This window comes from Corvus hawaiiensis, chromosome 2 (assembly GCF_020740725.1).
Source record: "Corvus hawaiiensis isolate bCorHaw1 chromosome 2, bCorHaw1.pri.cur, whole genome shotgun sequence".
In the NCBI taxonomy this organism is placed as follows: domain Eukaryota; kingdom Metazoa; phylum Chordata; class Aves; order Passeriformes; family Corvidae; genus Corvus; species Corvus hawaiiensis.
Genome location: NC_063214.1, coordinates 49762247 through 49787985, shown reverse-complemented (window position 1 = coordinate 49787985; position 25739 = coordinate 49762247). Strand labels below are relative to the sequence as shown.

At 41.7% G+C, this 25739-nt stretch overlaps 1 protein-coding gene across 3 annotated transcripts in view; it reads left to right on the top strand.

The window, feature by feature from the left end:
- The window catches only part of SPATA13 (spermatogenesis associated 13), a 146832-nt gene that overhangs the window by 70190 nt on the left and 50903 nt on the right, over positions 1–25739 (top strand). The window contains exon 1 of one of the 3 annotated variants that reach the window (XM_048294901.1): positions 18817–18905. The exons of the other annotated variants lie outside the window; for them this stretch is intronic. The gene's annotated coding sequence lies outside the window, so the exon portion shown is untranslated. Of the gene's footprint in view, positions 1–18816; positions 18906–25739 lie in introns of those variants that run through there. 3 annotated transcript variants of the gene reach the window in all.

Below are 25739 nucleotides of genomic sequence, written 5' to 3'. Positions count from 1 at the left end.
GCTTCATCATCAAGAACTGTAGGCCACAAATACATAGCACTTGCATCTCCATTTGAATATAGGATGCCTGCCTCATCAGATATGGTCTATTTCCTGTAGCTGATACATTCACAACTGTGTTATTTAGGGCCCGGGTTCAATAAAGATCAAAAATAAAGTGAAGTGGAGATACTTTCCAGAACACTATACTGAACAGGGGTACATGCACAAAATTTAGAAAGATTGAGCAAGTGAAACAGCCACAAAATGAGCTCAGTTCATTTATCTGCTTTGGGTAAGGGTCCCTTCAAACACCAGGAATTTCAGCTTTAGCTTTTCAAGGAGTGGACCACAAACCTTGTTTGTTTGCTGCATGCTTTTTTTCTGGGTTTTGTCTTTCCAGTTCACCTCAGTATTTTGTGGCTTTTTGTGGGCCGTGTCTTGCTGGACTGAGTAGGACCCCAAGGAAATGATCCTGTGAAACTCAATTTATGGTCGGAGCACTGAGGAGGTCAATCCTAAAATGGGAAGGAGTTCTCAGCCCCAGCTCTGACAACCTGCTAATCCCTCCAGACACTGTTGAAAGGATATTTGAGACTTCCATTGCTGGACATAAATCAGTATCACATTCTGTAGGATAGTTCAAGAATGCCTATAGAAAGTTTATGATTTGCATTAAGGGCTTTGTGGGTTCCTGGGCTTTCCTTGTATTGTTTTGTTCCCTATGGCTAAGGCAGTACCCAAACTTCCCACCCCACCATGCATCCCCCAGCAAATAGGTCTTTGGCACACATTGCAATGTAAATAGATGCCTAATACGTGGCCAGAATAATTAAACTTTAAAATTCTAGACGAAAATCCATTGTCACACAAAACGGACCATACAGATAAGAAGGAAGTAATGAGAACAGCCTTTTACTGTCTGCACTTAACCATAAATACTGGCCAGAATTCAGGAAGGATTAGGTGTTTCTACAGGAACCAGAGCATTTGCAAACATAGCACTAAGCAGCTGCTAATGCTTTGTGCTCGCAGCTCTGGGCCAGAGCCCATTTCTTGAGTTCATTCACTCCTTTGCTTTCTAAAACACCGTTACTAAAGGCCGTAGGACTTTTCTGCCATCTCATCAGTATAGAGGTTCGTCTTCAATAGTTCGTCTTCAACTGTGCTTGTGCAACTTTCTGTTATCTTATGAAATCCTGTGGATGATGTTGTCAGATTGCTACAATTCATAGCTATCTATGTGTGGTCAGACAATCTAATTATTATATAATTTCTAAGTAAACAGTGCAAGCAGGTTATTTTCACATTTTGGTTAAAAAAGATTCAGAAAAACAAAGCTAAACAAACTTAGCACAAACGATATTGAAAAATAATATACAACATATACGACTTCACACCCCACCCTTACACCCAATTAGTAGCTTATTTCGTGGATCTGGGCTCAATTTACAAAGAGAAGAGTGACTTTAGTACTTAAAATTTTGCTAATATTGGAATATTTGTGTGGTATGCACAGTGTACATAAAAAGTCGTCTTAACCTCTTGTATATTTTATCGGGTTTTTGCTAAATGATGATACATTATTCGAAGTTGCGTTTTTGAGTTCATGAAAACTCTGATTTTCTGTACCCTGTGGTTTACAATCTGTAGGACAAGGAAAGAGTGTTATCCCATTTGACTGGGAGAGCACAGGCACAAACAAGCTTAGATGGGAATTTAATGACATGTATTACCTAGTGCAACTGGGGGCTGCTGTTCTGCTGTCCCTCTGCACTGCCCACCCATCTGCCCAGACTGCAGCCAGAGTTGCACAATTGCAGCCAGGTCAGCTTGATAAGCTGATGAAATGGAAAATGATGGCTTTTGGGTCCGTTGGTTTTCAAGTGGATCAGTCCGCTGAAAGAGCTGCCCCCGTTGCCCCAGTACAGCTGCAGTGCACAGCAAACACACTGTGGCAAGGGACGCAAGGAAAAGATGAGGGTGACACTCACCTTGAGCCTTGCAGCTCACGGTCACCAGCTGCTCAGGGGCAGTGTCAAACTGAGCTCAACAGCAAGTCCAAAGAAGACCTGGCCAGAAGTGTAGCTCCCTCACACCACCTTGGAGCCAACAGAGCTACAAACATTTCCAGTAGTTCCATGGGTTTCACGGAATCATCCATGGAACCAGAGCACGGGGCTAGCGGTCCACCCTTTTGGACCTGCTTTAAAATACACAGAAAACTTAACCAAACCTTGCCTACTGAAAATACTTTGTTTCTACACGCACAGTGAAATACAAAGCATCATGGTATTTGTGCCAGAGCTTCACAAACTTCTTAATACCTACCAGTTTTTTAAAACATATACAACACTTAAAATAGCACCTATATAGTTGGTATGGGCTCGAGATGTTAGCTGGTGATAATTTGAGAAATATGCACAGGTGCTGGAACTGTATTTCAGTATCTATCCTTAGAAAGTGTAATGAAACGTCTTCAAAGGGTGTGACTTCCAAAGTTGTGAATGCACATTCAAGCTTCTCCTTTCTTTATCTCTTCTCTTTTCTCATTTAAATGACAGCTCGGGAAACGATTCTCAGCTACAACCCAGTAAGAAGATGTGGATTAAGACTTATTTGATTTTCTTTTGTTAGTTTATGTTTTGTTTGTTTTATTTTGGTTGGGGGTGGGGGGGGGAGGGAAAGAAGAGGATGAGCGTGGTGTGAAGAAAATGAAGCTGCCTGGGTGTTGAGGGGAAGATTATGGTCACTTGTAATTAATTTCAAGGTTGGCGGAAAATGCTAGATCTTTCACCCTTTATGCTGCTCTGCAACTTCCAAGCTTAAGCACATTTAACCCTGATCAGACAGAAGTTTTCTGTAGTAAATAATACACAATTGGACCCTTAATGATATTTGTAAATCCGTCAGTTTTTAAGGCAACATTGAGTAAAAACACTGAAGCGTTGCTTGTAAGACTCTTTTCAACTCGAAATACCAAGGTTCGGGTTTTGTTATTTTACCCCCCACTCCCATCCTTTTGCAACTGGGGTCAAAAAAGCCCTGCAGGGTAGCATGGTTTGCACAGGCCTGCCAGGCTCCTTCCATAGCCTAAATTACCAGTAAAAGGGCTAGAAATCTGCATGCAGATCTGTGTAGGGTGGCAGCAGTTTGGATGAGGGGATGCATTAAAACCCATTAAACCCCACGTGATCCCTGCAGCACAATTCTCTTTTATCTTTCTTCTCTCTACTGCCTGGAGACTAAAGAGCTCATCTCCATAGGGCTCATCTCCATAGAATTGGGGAAGTAAAGTCTTCCACAGGCTTTACTTGTTTCTGACCCTCTGCTCTTTCTCACAGTATCTGCTGCGGCTTTACAAATCTTGTTGGGTACTTTGAAAATGTTTTAAGCATCTTTGGAGTAATCGGAAAAATATATGTGAACAAGTTAGAGGAAAAATACAAAACATTTTGTGACCTCCTGAAAAGTTCCTAAAATTTAATTCACTTAGGTATTAGAAATGGGCTGTTTATCTCAATAATGATTTTTTTTTTTCCTTTTACTTGGCATTACATGTCCTTCAAAGACTTGTGGAAGTCCTTAATATTATCTGCTGTAATGAAGCAACCCCTTGGTCTGGGTGGGAAGTCTCTAGTGTATAAACGTCCAGTGTCTTTATTTCTTCCTTGGACAAATAAGACCACACAAACCAGCCCGTTGCACGCTGGATAAATCTTGCACATAATGAATTGTTTTACGCACAGGGCTTCTGAGGGGGGCAAAAACTTAAATGTGGTTACTATGTCAACAAACGACGGGATTTAGGCATTCTTCTCAAGGACTTAGGTCTGCAGAAGACTGAGGGAGAATTTATGGAGCGTGTTGTGCTGACACCCTCCCAGCTGTTCCTCCCCCCGAGCGGAGCAGGCGGGGGAACGGCTCCGGGGGCGGCGACGCCTTCGGGGACCCCCGGGCGCTTGGAGGGCTGGGAATCCTCACGGAGGGAAGCCCGGCTGCTCGCAGGGGCGGCTCGGGGAGGACGAGGGCGCCCCAGCTTTTCTTCGTGCTGAGCGGAGATCCTTGTGTGATTTTTGGGAAAGCTTTGTACGTGCAAGCGTCCGCAGCGCTTTCTGAGGAGTCGGCGGAGCGGTAAGGCAGGTATTTTTTTCTCACGAGTTTCCTTTCGTGCTCGTTCCCCGCTCCCTCGCCAAGTTACGAGCTCCCACCAGCATCCCGGTGCACCGCCGCTGCCGTGTCCCGGGGGTGGCTCCGGAGACACGCAGGCGACAGCGGGGTCTCTGCGGGCTGCCAGGCGCACCCCTTGCAGGAGAGCGCCGGCCGCAGCCGCGGGGCTGTGCGGCTCTGGGGTCCCGTGGGACTGCGGCCCGCGCAAAAGCCTGAAGCGTAATCCACGCTTGAGTGATGCTATCCCCAGTTTGGGGTTATCCGGGGGTCGTGAGCGCTTGTGTTTTTTGTTACTGCGTGAGTCTGACCTGTCTTGTATGTACATGTGGTCATTCCTGTTCCTGTCTGATCGCTCAATATTAGAAATTAGTTAGGATGGCTGAGGAATGGTAGAAGTTGCTGAGGGGGATTCAAGTGTTGTGTGGGACACGAGGAGATGTGCTGGAAGCCACCCATGGAGTAGCTGGAGTTGTTTTATGCAGATGCTCCACCGTCCTTCTCCTGTAGAGCTGCCCATGGCTCATCCCTCCTTTTCCAGCACAGATCTCTGGCAATTCCCTCGTCCCATCCTTATGTATCTCGGCTAGTCTCATTTGGGATAGCTAGCTCACGGGATTTTGAGATTCATCACACAAGCACATTTTTTACTGTGAAACTGAAGCCAGTTGTGTAGCATTTCCTGTTTCCTTTACACCCACAAACTGAGTCTTAAAAAGCTTCTGCCTCCTCGATTCCCTGAAACAGAAAAGCCTGGGGCCTCATGTATCAGACTAAAGAATAACCATCTCAGTGCTCCTGTAGGAAAAGAACAGCTGTGTGGAAAGATCAATAAACACCACCAGTTGCTTCAAAAGTCGTAAAATGGAAAGACTCCACAAAATAAAACGTGTGGCAGGGGACCCTGGCTCCAGACACTGCAGGGGAACTCCTGGGAAATGCAGTAATTAGTGGGAAGTCTCAGACTTGTTTTCCTTCCAGTGGTTCCATGCATAAAAATATTTGGTTTAGGGGATGAAATCACAGTGGAGGGAAGAAATACTTACCTATGCAAAAGGAAAGCTTGTTTATGCTTCATGCATCGGAGAAATGGTTCATGAATGGTTTATGTCAGTGAAAATAAAACACTTGCCATGTTGCCAAGGTCACAGACCTCAGGTGAGCTGTGTATGTGCTGGCTGGTCCTGTGAGCTGAAAGTGTCTGGGGCTGCTTTGGCTTGTTTCACTCTTAAAAAACCAAAAAGTGATAACCTGTTTCAGTGATTTTTTTTTTCTACCTGCATTTTCACATTACTGCAGCTCCTTGTTACTGTCGCTCTTCACTCCTTTGTTTAATCTGCATATTTCCCTAAGTTTTCCTTCACTGCCAAAGAGAGAGGAATCGTTTGGGAAGGCCCAGCTTCTGCTTGAGTCTCTCTTGCCTCTCCGCCACCACCTGGAGGCCCCCCCTGTGTTACTTGCAGATCTCTCCTCCCCACCCCTTGTTCTCTTCAGTCGCTCAGGATGTGATGGTCCTTCCTCATCGCTCTCACATCTTCTCCAGCCCGGTCCACTCCTGTTTTCCTATCTGGATCCAGCTGCTGCTTTCATGCTCACATTGGCCAGCCTATGCCACCCCCTTCCAGCTCTGTCACCACTTTGGGGATTATTTTTTTCCCCAAGCCTTACCTGAGAGCACCCTGTCACAAGAAATTTCCTAAGGAATCCCACAGGCTCCACGATGATGTCCTGTAAAGGACAAAGAGCTGCCTGGGGTTCTAGCTTTGCTGCCAGGGAGAGTGTGCAGAACTCATGCAGAGCTCTGAGTGCATTTATTCAATGTAACTGGCTGTAGAAGTGTCCAGTGATTCTCCTGTCTGTACAGAGCTTAACATGAGAAGGGTTGCTTTTCTTCCTGTCTTTTTCACATATCTTCTTGAACATTTTTGACAGATGTGTGCCCCTGAGCTTAGGCTTGAGGTGTGATTGATAGACAAATTAAGATTTCTAAATGGTTATAAAGCTAAGTCCTAAAATCAGTATAATTTTGCTGTGTAGGGATTTGTATACATGTGAAAACTTAACAGTAGAATTATGACAGTAACTTAAAGCTCTTCAACTCATGTAGGGATTTGCAAGGGGACTGGAAGGAGTCGGTGAGACCCTAGATTCCCCTTGGATGCAGTGCTTGCTCCATGCTGTGTGCCAGGGCAGTTGGTCCCTCCTGCTACTTCCTTCCCCAACTGTTCAGGCCCCTAATTCATCACATGGAAGCCTCCAGGACAGTCCAAAGACATACACATCGTGTGTTGTGTCTGTACAACAGTATTAGTAGTAGAATGATCCTGGCTGACTTTACTGTAATGGCCAGTGGTCTGCTTTGAGTCTCACTTCTGCAACCTTTTGCTCTTATGGGATCTCACCCAAAGCTCTCTGAATTCCCATTCACCTTGGCGGGCTTCCACTCTGCCTCACTGCAGCTAATATCATAGAAAAGAGCTCCAGGATCGAGTTCTTTGATCCTGCCTGAAATGAGTATTAAGTTCTTCTAGGATAAACCCTGAGTATCCCTTCATCCTGGTAGTCAGTAAAGATATTAAACAGGGCTGGCCCCAATAGGGAGCCCTTGGAAACACCACTGTTGACCAGCTGCCAGAAGGATGTAACTCCATTCACCACCACACTCTGGCCTCAGCTACCTAGTTTTTACTCACTAAACAGTGCCCCTGTCCATGCCATGAACAGCCAGTTTCTCCAGGAGAATGATGTGGTAGACATAAAATCGTGACTGAACTGTGTGGTGTGGACACTTGCCATACTCTGAACTAATTTCCTTGCTGGAGATACAGGAATCCTGGGAAGCTCTAGGAGAGCCATGTGTTTCTGCCTATGGACAGGGATTTTGCCCCATAGACATGGTGGACCATGCTCCCTAAAACTTTGTACTTGCTGTGTGTCCTTGATCCCCACATCCCATGTGCAGCACATCCATGGCAGCAGCATGCCTGAGGGTCTCATTGGCTCACTGCAGCCTCTGGTGTGCTCAGTAACGGGTTATCTAGAAATCCTTGGCAAGCAGCCTGTTCCTCCTTTTCCAATCAGACTACATTTCTGGATAGAAGAATGTACTATTTGATCGGGTAAGGCTCATAAGGGAATGTAAAACCAAGTTAGTTTTTCGTTTCCCTCTTCTTTCATGCCCTTAGGTGAAACAAGTGGATGGGTATAATTCCTGAAGACATGGTGCACCAATTAAATGCACTTCCCAGGGAGAGCTGGAAATGAAGATTTCCTTGTAGACATTATAAATCCTTTCCAAAGGCTTTTTCCTTTTTGTTGATTAGTATAATCAGCAAGCAAATCTCAAATGAATGAATAACAATCAAATATGCCAAAGTTGTGAGTGGCTAATTGGTACTTGTTGCCTTTCTTCCAGTTTGCATTATCATTGCTGATAGTGGCATTACACGTCATCTGTTCTCAGAGGGGCTGTTAGTCTCCCCAGAGAATCACATATTTAATTACAAGTTTTTGTTTCTCCTCTCACAAGAATACCAACACATTGTTCCATGAGGTTTGAAAAGAACATTGTCTATTTACTGTATCTGTTTCAGTCCCTGTTTCTTCTGCAGTTTTTGTCTTCTAAATACTTGCCCCTTAGATTCCAACACACAAGAAACTGAGTGGTTTGCCAGTCCTTGATGCTGCTCTCTCTGCATATTCTGTTTTTAGAGCCCTAGAAGAACATAAGCAGAACTCATTTCCAAGAATTTATGAAGCAGCTCTGATAAACTAAGGCTGTTACTCAGAAAAAAGCTGGTGTCTCTTAATGAGTTGCATGAATGTTTTTTGCATGCAATACTTAATGGGAAGGGGATAAATGGAAATTTATGATAATTAGAATAATCTAATGTGACTGTATCAGAAATATTGTGATGCTTGAAAAATTGTTATTATGAGCAAATGAAGATGCAGTATTTTTGTCTATTCTCTGCCCAATTAATGATTCCAAATATTGGAATTTCTCTTTTTTTTTTTAAGAAAATAATAGTGATGTAAAAGCAGATCAGCAGATAGGTGATCCAGAAGTTTTGCATTTCATGACATAGTGTCATTGTAGTCTATTCAACACAATAGTAAGTGTGAAAGATGTAAGTATTTATGGGAAAATGAAGTCTCTAGAAGCTGGACACCATAATGCTTTTCCTGCCTGCTGTGATACACCAGACTGCCATACCTGTATGTGTCCCAGCTGAGGGGAAAAGGTCAAGGGCTGCAAGAAGGACTTGAATAAGGCCATGGAGGGTTTTAATTAGAGGATTTTAACAAGCTTCCCAACTAGATGAGAATTACAGCTGTGGCTGAGCTCCTGTGGCAGTATAGAGCAGCAGCAGCAGCAATCCTCATATGCTTCGTGAAGCGTGGACAGCGTTTGAATGGCAGTTGTGTAATGAATTGATTTAGTAGGGGCAGGCTCAAGACCCTTTTCTGCAACTGTCAAAAACAACCACATCCTCAAGGAAATCAGTGTGTACTTTGCAATGCTGGGGCAGCAGACAGATTGTTTGCTCATGGAGAGACCTCTACTTTTATAAGCCAATATATTCAAAGACTAGCCAAGACAATGTAAATCCCCAACTTGTAAAAAACTAGTGACCCAAATTGCATAGCCTGACCATTGAAATGTTATTTTAAGTCTTCCTGGTCTGTTTTAGATTTAAGCAAATTATCTGGCACAACTGACCAATTAGTAAAGTGAAGCAAAAATAAAAATCACACAAGTTTGCATCTGCTGATATTTTATTTCTAGTTGTGATGGGTTTACCACTCTACGTAGAGATTTAGTGGCTGGCACCACTTATTAAAAGAAAGGAGGTATTTCTTCTTTCCTGCATGAAATTTTTCTTCCCTTGCATATTGTAGAATTGCAAAATGCTGAGACAAGCATGGAGTCAAGGAGTGAACCTGGCTCATGTCATGGTCTTACACTGCATCAGTCTAAGAATGCTCTGATGGATTACTATATACACACAAGTACAAACACACACATATGATCTTAATGACATAGCACCAGTACCAGATATGGCAGATAGGTAATAAGAATGTGAAGGGTATTATGTTATATTGGTTGTAAGTCTTCCCTTTGACCTCCTGGAAGAGTTCAAATAGCTCCTATGTGTTAAACCCTATGTGTGTGAGGAGAGGTGTGACTTTAGATCTCAGGGCTTTAAGAGTGCCCATTTGAGTGGTTCTGTGCTGGGTGAGGCAGAGATTGGAAGAGCTTTGCAGGTGTATTTGTATCCTTTGCCTATGAATTTTGGGGAAAAAAGCAAGCCAAACTGATTCTTTGGGCCATCAGCTAAGCCATACTGACCTTCTATAAAAGAATCCATGAGGAAAAAACCCAAATACTTTTTGCCCTTCTCCTAAAAAAAAAAAAATCAGGAGAAAATAATTTAGCTTTGAGGATCTCATCTCAGGTGAAACTGCCAGGCTGAGAAGCTACAGGGCAGAGGAAAATTACAAGCCTTTCTTCAGAGAAGAGGTATCTGGTCATGATGAATGACTAGGTATTATTGAAGAAAAAAGACCATGGAGGAAAAAAGCAGTGAAATCTACTGAGCTCCCCCAGTAGGGAACAGTCTGTATCAGGAAGAAGCAGGGAGGCAAACTGCCTGTGATGCAGAATTCATTATCTCTACAAGGTTCATTTCTCTATAAAAACACTTTACTCTGCAATAACTGTGTTTTCTGTCACTGATTCCTGGTCTGTAGCTCCATACAGAACAGACCTGTTAAACTACAAGACAGGGAGAAGGGGTCATTGTTGCTCAGGGAAGGACAGTCCTGTGTCCCTGGAGAGGCAAAGGGCTGCTTAATTATAGGCTCAGTGAGTGATCTCTTCGGGCCTCAGTGGTGTTTGCCCTGACTGCTACATTCATAAGGACCATCACATGACTTTTTCCTCCTCCTGGTTCCCTGTTTGATCCCTGAAATTGCCTAACCTTCTTCTTTCCACTGTGCACAGCTACCACTCCTATCTCCTGTCATCAACTTATTTATAGTACATGATTTCTCTTCACTTGGAATAGAACTCCCCAGCCAATCCTGCCTTCAAATTTAGCTGTAAAATCTTACAAAGTTCAGATTCAGACTAAAGAGTCAGTTAATTTCCCAGGCAAACCTCCTCCTTTACAAATATAAGCATAATATTTTCTGTTCTTCAGTCACATGATTATCAGTCTGTATTGGAAACATTCATTAACCATCCTTGCTAATGCACATGAAATGTCTCATTTTGGTTAGTGTTCTGTTCTGGGAGAGAGACAGTCCTTTGTATTATTTGGTCTTTTGAGAATCTGGTTTTGCTGTTGTTCTCAAAGTATTAACATTGTATGTAGGTATGCAGTTCCGGAGAAGTTGTTTCACTTGTTTTAGCTGGATTATTTTAAACAGAAGGAAAATTGTTTATGGGCCTGAACCCCCAATTCATATTAGTCAAATGCAACAGTGATTCAATAGGAACACAAAACATGGTTTATTTTTGCTACCCGAAGTGTCATTACTTGAAGCCATGACAACAGATAATAGTACACATTATTGTGATAAGAAGAATTACTTGTCACACAATTTTAATCCAGCTCCAACTGCAGTGGAAATTTCAGAAGCCAGTCTGTTGAACAGACAGAGCCTCCTAAATCTGTATGTACTTACACTGTTGGCACAGAGTGCCCAGTTAACAAAGAATGCACCTACCTCATTACAAAGAATTATATGTTTGAGATATTACATCATTTAACATTCCTCTGTCTCTTTCCTTTCTTTGTCTTCCTGGAGGGAAAATGGAAGAGAAGAAGAATGTTATGCCCCTTGCTAATGAAAAGCACCAAACATTTTTTCAAAATCCATCTTTGTTCTGTGTTCAGGACACTTAATCCTTGAAACAGTAAATTTTCTCTGTATTGCTCTCACCACATGTTCCATAGCAGCCTTTGATTTTGAATTTGGATAAATTTTGTGCATGTTTTATGAGAATATTTTGAGCCTTAAGTAGGTTGACCATAAATGGAGACAACTCTACTGAAGAGCTTGGTTTGATTAGTCACCTGGTCTAACAGTCCCATTGAGCCTGAGGTTCAGCAGGAGAGCTGAGGGGTACTCAGCACACAAGAACTGGAGAGAAGGGCTGGTATCTACTGTGTTAGCAGCTCATTTATCCTGGGAGCAAATTCAATCCCTGCTAATACACACAACTTCCTCTGAGCTGTGTGTTTGCTTGGAGCAGGGGAAGGTGAGTGAGATTAACACTTAGACGGTATCACTTATGTCTGAGATGTTTGTGTCACATCTGTCCTCTGTACCTGAGTCAGCTGGAGAGTGCCTGACCTGCAGTTGCAGTGCAGTCTGTGGGACAATTGCTGCTTGGCTTCAAGGCAAGGCTCATTGATCTCATCCAGCATTTTTGTAAGACAGTCAGAATGCCATATTTGTTGTTTCTGGTTTTTTTTTTCATATTTTTATTTTGTGTTATGGAAATGCTTTATGCTCTCTGAAAACACACTGGATTTGATTAATTACGTTAAACAAATTTGAGAGCAGTTTAACTACACTGTAACCCGGCTTTCCAACACAGGGCTTACCTTACACATGCTCCTGACTACCAGCACTGCTTTTGGGAGGCCACCTTTCACACTGCTCTGTGCACAGGATCAAGTAGGTGTAATTTGGTATGCAAGAACCAGCTGTCTTATTTAAAGTCAACTCACGTCTTTCATTCACCCAAACCATCCTGCTGGACTTGCCCATTGAACTCTAGGTAAAAGTGGCTTTGACTTACCTACTAGGCCTTATCACCCTGTTAGATTTAATAAGTAATTGATCAATTATCTTGGTCAGATTTATCATTTGTCTTCTGATTAAAGAGTAGAGATTTTCACAAATTAATCATCCCAGTGATTCCTATTTTATTTGGATTCTATGGCTCTAGATTAAACTTGCCAGCACTGCTTACATATTCTGAGGGCGTTCTTTTCCATATGGCTTCCGTTTCCTGGGATAAGAAAATAAAGGAGGCTTTCATGCACGTGCAGAAAATAAGAGTCTGTTGTAATGTTCAAAGTTCAGATGTTCAGCAACTCACCCAGGTACCCTCTTGAGGCAGCAGAGCAGAAGCTGCTGAGCTTAGCCCACATCTTGTCAGTTGTTTTCTGTTTCTAAGGAAGGAAACTTCTCTACAAAAGCTTCTGGATTCATTTTAACCACACTTAACATTGCTATGATGAGGAGTGTACCTCCTCCTTCTCTTGTATTTTCAACTAGGTTTTAATTATGGTAATTTCGTGTTTTACTTCCATATGGAAGAACTGCAGCTGAGAGCTTCAAATGAAGCCAGGATCTGTCCCTGCATTAATATTGTTGCAGAGACTGAATTACAAACAGAATGCTTTTTCTAAGAAGCAGATAATGCTGCCTCTGGGCAAAATGTACGAGTAAAAAGCTTCAGTCAGGTAATAGAATAAAAAACCATATTTTAGCAACAACAACAACAACAATAATAATAATAATAACAACAACAATGAGCAGGAGGAGATGGAGGATATGCAAGGTTGCACCAACTAGAAAAAATCAATGCAAGAGTTAAAAAGGAAAATCTTGTCTAGAAACCCTTGTTTAAAAGTTAAGTTCCTGAGTGATACCATCAGTTTGGGATTTGGGCTACTAAGGGGAAGAGTTTGGCTATTTATGGTACTACAAATTAATGTTTGAAAGCTGGCTTTTATAGATTACTGTGTTTCTGCAAAGTTCTGTCGTGGAACTTGAAATTCACCCAGAGCCAAAACAGTTTCCTTTTGTTTTCATCACTTGTCCTTGCTTATGACAAGGGTCAGCATTTTTAAGTACAATGATTTGGAACTGTTTGAAGTAAGCTACTGCCTTGTTCCAGTGTGTTAATCAGGACCTTGTAATTAAAAGTAACCTCCCAACAATGAACCAAGGGCTCTGTGGCTCCTTGGCACACTGCATGGTTTGTTGCTGTGTTGTTAAAACATTTGTATGTTGCTGATGGAACAGCTTAGCTATCCAGGAAGAAAGTAGCCAAGTTTGCCAAGTACTTCACTGTCACACACAGTGTAACACACTGGAGAAAAGGTTAACATGGAATTTATACTTCCTGGTGTACTGGCTGCTGAGAGAGGATGAGTGAATTTTGGGGAACTGGTGGCATTCTTCAGCAGGGCTTTGACTTTTCAGCTTGTAAGAAAGCTGAGTTAAATACGTTACTTAAAACCTGAATGGCAGCATAAAATATAAGAAGCGTGTGGGGAAGCTAGAAAACAAAAGATTGAGAACATCATGCTTTTAAGGGATTATTTATTTATGATTTATGTATTACAGTCATTGAGATTGTTAAAAACCAGGAATCCCCCTCCTAATGGTACAAGGAGCAAGTATGACCACCACAAATATTTGGGCAATAGTCCAGAAACCCAACTTACACATCTGCCTATATGCTGTCTTGCCAACTGTGCTCCCTCTTCTCATTTTCTCCTGGAAACCCATCCTTCCTGTTTGTTACTTCACCTCTTTCAACACCCATATTTGGGAGGCTGGAGGCACCCAGATCTCAGCACTCTCTGGCATGACTAGGGTTTCAAACAGACACAGCATCATCTAGGCAAGAGATTAAAATCAAACCAAAATGAATGTATTTCACTTGGGGTACCAATTAATTATGGGAAAGTCAGTGAGATACGAGGATATAGAATCCAAAGAATTAATACAAACAGAAAGGAAGCAGAAAATTTTGTGGAAAACTACCCCAAGAGGACTAGAAAACAGTGTATTCTGAATGCAGCATGTGATTTAGGAAGACTCTAAACTCTAGATTGCCAGAAGATGGGAAGTAAAATAAAGGGAAACTTTTTCTGTATTCATCTTGTTTCTTGTTCCTCCTTAAGCCACTTGAAGACAAGATAGTTAATTAGATGGCCTTTGGTCCAATTTAATGCAGCAGGTCCTTCCTAAAGACTTTCTCTTGAGAATGAGATTCAGAAACAGGACTAAAAATTTTGTCCTGGATATTTCACTATTTATTTCTAGTGTACCTTTTTCTTTTAATTTTAAATATTGACATCTTATCTGCTATGTTTCACAATAGATATATTTATTGTATTTTATTCTCTCAGGTGCATTTTAACTTCAGTGTAAGAAACTGTCTTATTTACCACTGATGCTCTGAAGAGAAAATGCAGCTGTTGAAGTTTTCACAGTTTTCCCTATGAAACAGGCTCTCATGACTGAAGAATACACATTAGCAGGTTTTGCTTTTATGGATGTAATCTGCTGTGTTTTTTCTGCATGAGGGCATGAAAAAGAGAATGAGAACGAGAGAAAATTGTAGGAACTTTTTCATCCTGTTGCAAAGAAATCAAACTTTCAGGGCGGAGGACAGTGATGTTTATTGTGCACTGACATTAGCAGCATCAAAACAGTATCACTTCCAAGTCCTACAAAGAATACTCCTGTGCTGAGAACTCAATTAGTACATCATTTTACCTTGGCAGCAGCAAGGTACTCAGCTCTTGGGCTGAGGAATTAATCTTCTCAGAGGCTTTAAAATATTGTTAAAAATAAACCAGGATCACTTAAAACATCTTGATGGTTGTTAATCTGCTCCCCTCTGCATCTAGTGTCCAGGCCTAATTGCCTTGTATGACCTGGTGATGAATTGGTCTTATGAATAGTGCTGTGCCTGGATTACTTTGCTGTTGCTAACCTAAATATTTGCAGGGGGGATTGCCCTTCTTTCAGGGCCTGCTTTGTATTGTGTGGGGCTGTTAAGACTGAGAAGCCTTAATGTAATTGATACAGCAACATGCAGACATGCCAACTTCTGTCTTCTTTTCTTTTTTTTTTTCTGTTTATTTTGTTGCTGCTTCTCTGTGTTCTGACTATAGTAGAAGATTTGGCATTAACTGTTGGAAGGTGAACTCTGTATTCCATGTTTCCACATTTTTCAACTGAACTTTGAGATAACAAAAAGTAGTGGAAGAAAGGCCCTGAAAGTCAACTGTTGTGCTTGTGGAGCATATACAACATGGGAAAGATGTTTTGTTTTATTAACATGTCCAAACTCAGGTCACCAGAATGAAAATATTACTGCTAGTAGTGTGTTTAGAGTCCAAGCCTTCTTAAGACTTCTTTGCTTTGGTCAAGACTGCTGGCAGTGGTTGTAAAATGCAATGGTAGTTTCCAGAGCGGGAATGGTCCTCTGAAAATGCAACAGATTTCCAACTAGGAGCAACCAAAGGCAGAAATTCTGCAGCCACATGAATATTACCAGATGCTAAACCATCTCATGATGGAAATCCTGGTTGTCGTGGGCAACTTAAACCATTCCCATATCTGCTAGAGAGACAACACCGCAGGGCACAGGCAATCTGGGAGGTTTCTGGAGTGCATTGAGGGTAATTCCTAACCCTGGCAACTGAGGAGTCAATGAGAAACAGCACTCTGCTGGACCTCCCTGAGCTTACAAACATGAAACATCTGGCTGGGCATGTGAAGGCTGGGAGCAGCTTTGGCTGCAGTGACCCATAGCGATGGAGTACAAGATTCTTAGAGGAGGAAACAGGACAAATAGCAGGATCACAGCCCTGGGCTTCAAGACAGCAGGCTTTGGCCTCTTCAGGAACACCCTTGGAAGATTTCTGTGCTATAACATCTTGGAGCAAAAATAGGTAGTTGTCTTTCAAGAATCACCTCCTGAATACTCCAGTCCAATAAGCAGGAAAACAAGCAAGGATGGCAGGAGGCCTGCATGGATGAACAAGGAGCTCCTGATAATTTAAACATCAAATGGAAGAATACAAGAGTGTAGTGGGTTTACATGGCAGGGTTTTGTCTGTGGGGGCTACAGGGTGGCCTCTGTGAATAGGAATGAAGAGCTAGGAGAGTATAGGCTAATCAGCCTCAGCTCAGTACCCAGGAAGGAGGTGGATCAAATCTTCCTGGAAGCCTTTTCCAAACATATGAAGGACAAGAAAGTGATTTGGAGTAGTCAACATGGATTTGCAAAGGGGAAATCATGCCTGGTCAAGCTGATAGCCTTCAACAACAAAATGACCAGCTCCAAGGACAAGGGGAGAGCAGTGGGTCTTAGCAAAACTTTTGACACTGTTTCTGATAACATGCTTCCAGGTAAACTGATGAAGCTTGGACAAGGCAAGTGATGGTTAGGGGATGTAAAACTGGGTGAACCACTGGGTTCTAAGACATGTGATCAATGGCATGAAGCCCATCTGGAAACCAGGCACTAGGGCTGTACCTCAGACACCAGTGCTGTGGCCAGTACTGGTTAGCATCTCCATTCTTGATGGGACAGTGCACCCTCAGCACATCTGCAGGGGATACAAAACTAGGAGTAGCACCTGTTACACCAACTAGAGCATCTGACATATGATGACAGGCTGAGACAGCTGGAACCATTCATCCTGGAGAAGAGGATGCTGAAGGGATTTTACTAATGGGCATAAATACCTGATGGGAGTGAAGCAGTAAAGAGGAAAATGAGAACAGGGACAGACTCTTCTCACTGGTGTCCAGTAAAAGGGCAAGAGACAATCTGCACAAACTGAAATACAGGATATTTCTGAAATTGCTGAAATACTGGAACAGGCTGCCCACAGATGCTGTGGAATTTCCATCCTGGTAGACTTCAAAGTATTATTTAAAACTTGACAGGACATGGCTCTGCTCACCTGCTTTAGCTGACCCTGCTTTGAGCAGGGGAGTTAGACCAGGTGACCTCCATAGGTGTCTTCCAACCTCCCCCATTCTGTGAGGGGGGCTGGACTGGATGGTATCCAGAGGTGTCTTCCAACCTCAACTCAACCTGCTATTCTGTGAGTTGCAGATTGACTGAAGATCAATTTGTGCCATGCAGTATTATTTGTGTTTCAGTTTCTCCCAAAATTTCAAACCACAAAGATATATTTAGTATTTTCTTCACTTTCTCCCCTCCCAGCACCATGATCAAAACCAGTGTTTATATGGCAACCCCCTAGATGAGCACCCTGGTGAGTGACCTGAGACCAGGAAAATTACTTGGACTTAGCATTTTTGATAATCTTTACTTAAAGATTTATAGAAGCAGAGGAAAGTCCCCTTAACTTTTGTGGACCTTGTGTCTGACTCAGAAGGCTGAAAATTGTAAAAACCCAGTCTTGCATGAGAAAATCATGGCTCTGAAGAGTTTGTTTCCTCCTTTTCAGTGAAGACCTTGAGCATAAGTCAGACATTGCAGAGTTGTAGTTCTGTCTTTATCCTCTCATACAGTTAACTTTCTTGATACTGGTATCCCAGTAGGGCATTCAGCTAAAATGAATTTAACTAATAATAGGGAATTCCATAGTATCTGAGTTTCAGATTATTGCATGAGACATAATATGAAGCCTCATACTTCACTATAAATTATTAATTAGTTTTGAAAATTATCTTGGATATGTAAACCTATTATTGAGGAAATCTGCTGGTATTTCCACTTTTAATAAATGAATATGATATTGCCATTAAAGATTCTCATTTTGATTATTCATGGAATAACTAAAAGAACTCTAAGACAGAAATTAATTTCTCTTTGAATTAGTGTTCTCTTGCATTCACAATTGCAGTTATTCTTCACATCTTTCTAATTCAGAAAAAAAATGCAATTGAAAGTTGATTATAACTTCTGGGGAGGAAAAGGGAAGATTGAACCACATTCCAGCAGATCTTCTGTAATACAGAACTTGGTCTTCTATATAGGGATGTACAGGAGGGAGCTGTACAGGTCCTTCTGACTGGAGAGCACAAAGCCAGGGGCACTCTATATTTCTATATGTGATGCCAGGCTCTCGAGATAAATGTGGGTCTCTGGGAAAGTGTAGCTGCACCCCCATTGTACACCCGTCAGGAAAAGCAGGGAGGCTCATGTCCCTGGCACATTTCTGGCAGGTGTCTATCTGGTTTTCCACGCTGTTCTGCCACTGGGATAACTCTGCTCCCCACCAGCAGTGTCTGCTGCAAACCCGGTTGCCTTCCTGTGCCACTTCGCAGCTCTCACAGACATAATTGTACCTTTGATTTCTGCCTCTTTCATCTGCTTCAGATTCATCAGGCATGAGTTTGGAATTTGATGCTGTTGCTGACACCTGCCACTACTAGAGCTGGGTGATAAAGTTTTGAGGTTCCTTGTTATTTTCACTTTCATGGATGTGTACTCAGAGTGTACCATTCTGGGTAATCCATTTTGTCCATGCTGTCAGGTGCAGTTGCTCAGGGTAGATTCCCACTCATAATAACCAGCTCACAGTCTGCACAATACTTACTACAAGGCTTTGGTTGCAAGTTTAGATTATTTCTGCATTGGCTACTTAATTTTACTTTCACCAGCACACTCCCAAACCTTTGCTTCCATATGGTAAATATATAGAAATGCTGCATACAAGACTCTCCAAGATAAAAACTTTAAAGAAATGTTCCTGTAAATGTTCTTCCTTCCGTGTTACAGTTATTCCAAGTGTATGTTTAACTTGCTGATTTCACATGCTGCTGTGCAGCCGTTTGTTATATATTAACTTAAGGTTCAATCCCACAAGGTACTGACTGCAGCTGGATCATGCTGAGTCCCTTTTCCTCCCAGAGGTGTTTAAAGGCTTACACAAGGTTCAGCAGAACTGAGCTCAGAATCCAGGCAACAACAGGCTCTTTCAAAAACCGAACAAGTTTTCTGGAACAAGGTTTGTACTGTAACAGGATAATAGTTTGTGCAATGGATTTTCATACATTTAGATTAAATATTATCCAGAAGAGCAGACCTTATAGTTAGTGGCTGCTGGAAGACATAATCATTTAGGTATATATGGTGGTAATTAATTAAATTTTATAATTATGGTTTTATTAGTTTTTCCAGTTAAGTGCAAAACCATGACTGAGACTAAGATCAAAATATCAAAAGTTTTATGTGTTGGCTGCAGTGTGGTTTGTTCCTCTGTGTGTATGGCTTGCAGAGTTGCAGATCATCTGTGCAGTTCATCTAGCAAAGCCATTTGGGCATTATTCACTGCTGAGCTCACACACTGCAACTGTCTGCTTGTGCTCCGTGACTTCGAGGGGATCCCACTGGCAGTGGCACTGGGGGGCAAATTCCCTGGCATTACCCCAGCTTCCTGTACCCACCTTGGGCAGAAGCCCACCCAGCCATAGAGCTGAGCCACTGGTGGCTGTGTGCACCAATGTGTCATCACTGACGACCCTGGGCTGGAGCGCTGTCCTCCACTGTCACTCAGAAATTTTGAAAGGCAGACTTTTCCAGAGGGTATTAAGCTGATCTGTTGCTTGCATTTTGGGAAGCCAGGAGAATAGACTGACCAAATGTATCTTAATGTGACCATACCATGCTGTAGCCTGTGCAAGCTACAGTGTTACTTTTTTTATTAATGAAACTTTTTTCAGGAGAAGATGGTACTACTATTGGTCTGTGTTGTAATGTAATTGGCATTGATAAAGTGTTGTAACATACTGTTTCTAAAAAGCTGTTCTCACTGTTTTGTATGCAGATGAAAACCATAATCTTCCATTGTTTGCAAGGAAAAAGACAGGACCTGAAAACTTTAAGTAATGTGGTTTAATTCCATCTACAAACAAGGAAAATTACTTCCAAAATGGCAGCTCCTGCCTTTCCTGCTAGCCAGGGAAGGAGACACTCTTTGATTTTGGTTCTGGTATCACCTACAAACGGTGGTAATTCAGAACTACAAACTAAACGTGAATTTTGCTTTCAGACATACTTAAGGTTGGCCAAAGCCCAAGGCACAGTTTTGCTCTAGGAACTGTTGGAGCAATCTCTCTTTAATTCAAATACACCTGTGTATTAATAAACGTATCTTTTGAAAATAAACAATCACCCTGTTGGCCTTTGCCCTTACTCCCCCTGTTTAACTATCAGGTGCTCACACATTTATTGTAGATTATCTCTTGAGATCAGTGTGATTTTAAGCATGCAACAGCAGAGAATCACCTACTTAAAACGTCTGCAAGATCACAGCTCTAGCAATGCACTCTAACTGAACTTGTGGTATGAAATCAGTATGCAAGTAAACTGAGGATTAAGCAACTTGCTGACTGCCAGTTTTCTTGGAGTAATGGCCGTCAAGTTGGCTGCTGGGCTTTTCTGGGGAGTAAGAAAAAAACCCAAACAAAACCAAACTTTTAGGAGTCTGGTAAATTAGAGAGGTTTCTCTGTACCTTTGAGCATAATTAGCTAAGCTAACAACTTAAAAGTTAAGAGTTGTTTACCCATTAAGGGAAAGCCAGGAAATAGGTAGAAGTTTATGGGATCAAAAGTGGATTGCTGATGCCAGTGAAGTATTTTCCAAAACTCTCAGCATAGGATGAAAGCACCACATGATTCCATGTAAGAATACTGCAGCAGAAAGTAGTCACAAGTACTCAATATCCTCCCTGGGAAAACAGCTCCTGGTTTAAGTGAAATGAGCCTGGACTTGGTCGTATGCTAATTGCTTTTCATTACTATGTGTTAGCAAAGCTGTTTAATACTTGCCATAAAGCCTGGATTTCACTCTCTCTCATTTAATACCAGGTTAATTCTGAACTAATAAGCTCTCAAAAGCTTAGAGGTTCCAGTAAAATGAGATTTGGCTAAAAATTGCATGTTGGTTTCTACTAGTAACAGTGGTGTAGCTTTGGTGCTCTAGGCAATGAGAAAGGAAGACTAGTGAGAAAAGAGAATATGCTTCACTGGGATGCTGAATGATTTAGTAGAAGTCATGGTGTCTTACTGTAAACCTTAGGAAGGGTTTCTTAGCCTTCAGAACAGTGAAAGATGTAATAGTCAACTTCGAATAATTTTCAAGTGTTTATTTGTATGACGTATTTTGATTAAGTGTTGGAAAATCAAGATATATAATATTGTGCATGGAACAGGATGGCTGTTATTTCAGTGCTTCTCAGGCAGCAATATCTGTGACTCTGAGGGCTGAACACTGAACAGGAGCTGTTTATGAGCAGAACAATAGCAGGATTTCTCATAAATGAAGCATCTTCTCTTGGCCTGATACAGTGAAGTATAAAGATGGTACTGCAGCCTGCTGAAATTGGCTGGTTACAAAGGTGCACCTCTGGCTCTTCTGTTAAAAAAAAAATTATTCCGGAATGTACTGTCTGTGGCTCTTCAGGACTTTCAGAGTTAAAACTTTCATGTAAGTCTTGTCCCTGCTAGGAAAATTACCAGATGCTGACAGGGGGTGTCAGCAGTGCCTCAGCTGAACATATGTCGCATATGGTTTGGCTGCAGGCACAGACAGGGAGGCCCTGTTCCCTGCTGATGCAGAGACTGGTGAAAACAGGCTTTAAACCAACTGATTCCAGCACAATACTAAACGTTAGCCTCTATGCAGTGTTCACCCTACCAATGAGACTGAATAAACTACTCGAGTATAGATTGGCCTGACAAGATTTTTGCTGCATCGAGAAAGAGTTAGGCAGCATCTTTACTGAGTTATTTTACAAATGGTTGTTTTGAGGTACACAGCAATCCCGATTGCTGTGCATTGTGATTATATTTGTACTATTTTGTGGTGAGGCTGGAATTGAAACTGAATCAGAGATTGAATGCAAGGCAGATTAAAATCTCTGTTTATCTTAATGATTGATTGTAATCTTTGACACAACAATGCATCATAAAAATTAAATTAACTGTTTTCTGGAGAAAGTATTTCCCTGCTTTTCCAGAGAACACACTGAAAAATATTTCCTGTTTGTGGTGTTGCCACAGAATTTGGTGATTATTTGTGTCTCTTGTGTGAATCTGCTACAGGCACCCACCCAGCACCACCACTCACACACCCACCTCCCACCCACACATTCTGGCACCCTGTGGCAGAAACACAGCACACGGGGAATTGCTGAGGGCAACTGCATGTTCCCCCAGCCCTTTCCAATTCACAGCACTCTTGAGCAGCTCCTGAGAAAAATTCCAAGGCTGGACCCATTTCAGGAGTCCTGTTGCTTGTGGAAAGCATTTCCACTCTCCTTCCTGCACTTCCCCCCCTGCCCTTAGATGCTTACTTCCACCTCCTGCCCAGCAACAGCTCGGGTGCAGCCAGGGGAGCTGCTTCAGCTCGCAGCCTGGCGGGAAAAAGCAGAAGGCATGTCCAGCATATCTCCCCTTAGGTGGTAGCATGCTCTTCCATTGGCAGGAGCCACCAATTCTACCTTCATCCTTAGAGACCAAGTAGATCAAAGGAGATGATGGGAACAGGATCAACTGATCTATGGGGAGCAACAGCATCTCTGGGTCAGTGTGTGGTAACAGGACAGAAAGGTAGCCATTCCTGTCTTGGCATAGAAACAAAGTTTGCTGAATTATGTAATGAAAAGCAAGAGGTGGTAAGAGATCTGGCTCAGGTATTCAGTATTGCTTAGAGAAAAGACAGACCCTAGGGCAGAATTTGTGCAAACTGCCTCCCTTTTGTACTGGAACTGGAAACATGGCTCATATCTCCGGCTTAGCAGTTTAATTATGTACCCGAGCATGTTGAGGGAATGGCTTTTAAGGTCATCTCCAACTGATTCTCTGAACCTGAAGTTTAAGGTCTTTTTAAAAAGGACAGCATCACTGACAGGAACAAAAGTGTCCATTTTGCTGTTTGTAATGTTCAGGCAAAGACAGCTCACCAACGTAAATTAACTTTTTTAGTAAGGCTGTGTGTAATCTTTCAGGTTCAGAGCTACCCCGTGCTATTACCAAACATAAATTATTAGCCAAATCTGCAAACTCCAGTTTAGAAGATTAATGGACCATCATCAGAATAGTCAATTGAGTCTTGAAACAGGCACTTGAATCTGAACTCCTTTCAAAAAATGGAATTTAGGGTTTGTCCTCTGCATGGGTGGATAATGGATTATTTTCCCTATGCGTACACTTTTTATAGCTGTCATCACTGTAAGCATCAAAGTGCCAGGGGAGCATTGACGGATTGGTCCTTGCAGACCCACAGGTTATAAGGCACTACTCCTATCATCACATATTTTACACACATGGCACTTAAGCTGAGAAAAGTATGCTGAACTGCCAAGGTCAGAGAGAAACAAAATCCAGAATCTGTCTTCCCCAGCCACAGGGAAGATGTCATAAAGACATCCCTCCTGCCTGAAATGGGTATTTCCTTTTTGGTCAGATAATTTACCATTACTTTTGGTGGTAGAACAATACAGAGTTGTTTTACCACTAGTTATAGGAGTATGGGTGTCTGAGCCAATGGCCATAAAAGTCTCTTGGAGCACTGGTTCCAGTTCCCCCACTTCAGGCAATTATGCATTTTGTTACCATAGATACACATAACTAACTCCATCCCAGGCTACTAAAGCTAGGGTTTTTTCCATGCTGTTCTAATAGGAAGACAGTTGCATGATTACAGTGTTCTGATCTTAAAAATAATCTGATTTCCCATCAAAATGTGACTAGCCTGTGCAGCTGCCATATCTTACAGATGCAGTAATGCAGTATGTATTATTTGTATTGATTCCTAGAAACAATTGTAATATTTATAAATAACATAGGACTGCAAGAGATTTCCTTTACTATACTGCAGATAAAAGTTCTAATTTAATACATACTTTTTTTTTAAACAGGACAAATAACCTAGTCCAAAATTCATAAATTTGTGTCTGATTCCCTGTCCAGACAAATAAATTTTCAAGTGAGTGGCATTGTGTGTTTTCCGTATCTTTAAAATTAGGTAATTTCTTTTCTGGACAAAAAAAATAGACAGTTTGCTTAAATGTGATCATCCATGCTTTAAAAATATATTATTGAGTTTAGTATTAATAATTAAGAAAATAAGTAGTTACTACAACAGCAGAAGAACAGAGTAATGACTATTAGATGAAGGTTTATAATTGCGTTGAAGTTTTCAGGCAGGCTAAATTCAGAGAACAAATGTTATTGAAAAGACCTAGCACATAAATGTTCTTCTAGCACTTGTCACCTGCTTTGCTCAAATTATTCTTTTCTAGCTTTTCCATTCCAAGGCATTCTTGATAGAGTAAATTTAAACAAAAAGTAGAAATTGACAGACTAAAGGTAGAATTAGCAAGGTGATTTTTTTTTCTGAAATGGAAAGAGGAACATGATGGAGATGGTAATTCAATCATCTGGCACAAGAAATATTCCCATGAATGCTAATTTACTTCAGACTGTAACAAAGATAGCAAGTTTGTCATTGTAGAGAGAGACTAAAGAAAGTATTGGTACTAATTGAGAAGTAAACCCTGAGCAACTGTGTGGTTCTCGAAGGCCATGAATCAGTACCACCTAGGAGCCTCCTAACAACAGGATCCCCCAATCCTTCCCACCAAGTGCAACCTGTTTCTCTTAATCTCACTGAAATATTCACTGTTCTGCCCTCATGAATGTATCAAAAGCTGTAATTGTTCCAGGTTTTTTGCTCTGGCCAGCACAGAGTTCCCAAGGTCTGCAGCCACACTGTAACCAGGTGGGTATTTCTGTTGTGTCATGCTGGCCAATTATTCTGCTGACCTGTTACTTTGTTATAATAAGCACCAGAAGCAGGATGATCTTATGTAACTTTACATAATTTCTACTGATGTGGCATCATTCCTAATGAAGTCCACTACCTGCTTCACTCTTCTAGTATCTGATGGACACTATGCCTCTGCAGAGTTGCTGTATCCCCTCCTCCCTTCAGTGATTTAAGTGAGCACTGAGTGCTGCTTTGTGATTCCTCCCTGAGCCCAGGGAGAAGCACTATTGCTCCAAAATCAAATAAATCCCACACTCGGTCCCTTGTCATGCCTCACACACAAAAATGTTTCTCGCTGTCACTCCAGCCCCTGGTCAGAGTCATTCAATGACCCACTGCAGGTGGTCCTCAGCCCTCAAACTCCTCAAGACCCTTTCTCTATGTATTTATTTTTCCATGTGTTTGTTTTTTTTTTTTTTTTTTGGCATCCTTGTTGCATAACAAGGTGCCTTCATATCCTCAGGTAATTTTGGAAGAACAGTTTTGAATAGAGAAGAGGGAATGGCAGGGTAATTAAGTGTGTGGGGAAGAAGGTTGATAAAGAGCTCCTAATAGTCACTTTTACATGCTATTATTTCAAGCAAGAAAAATAAATACAGAATGGCTGTAGGGCCATCAGACTCTGCAGTGAGGGGTGTGACAGAGAAAAGGACAGCACCTAGAACAGAGCAGGAAGAGAAGGCAAAAGGCTGCAGAGTGGGACAACTCCAATTCTGAAATCTCACCCTTTCTTCCCAACTAGTCCATATCACTTTAATATACAGCCACCTAACAGAAAATCTAATATCACATTTTTCAAGATAAGAAGAAAATGAAAAATACATGGTATAGAAAAAAAAAAAGCGATTCTTGACTAAATGCTTTTCCTTCCTATTTCTGTCAACTTTTCATCTCCACAGTCCTTTCTCTTCCTACTTCTTATACTTTGTGAGACACAAAATAAAGGTGGAATTCAGCCTTCCTAATTGGTAACTGGAAGTCTTCTTTATGTTAAAACACAATGATCTG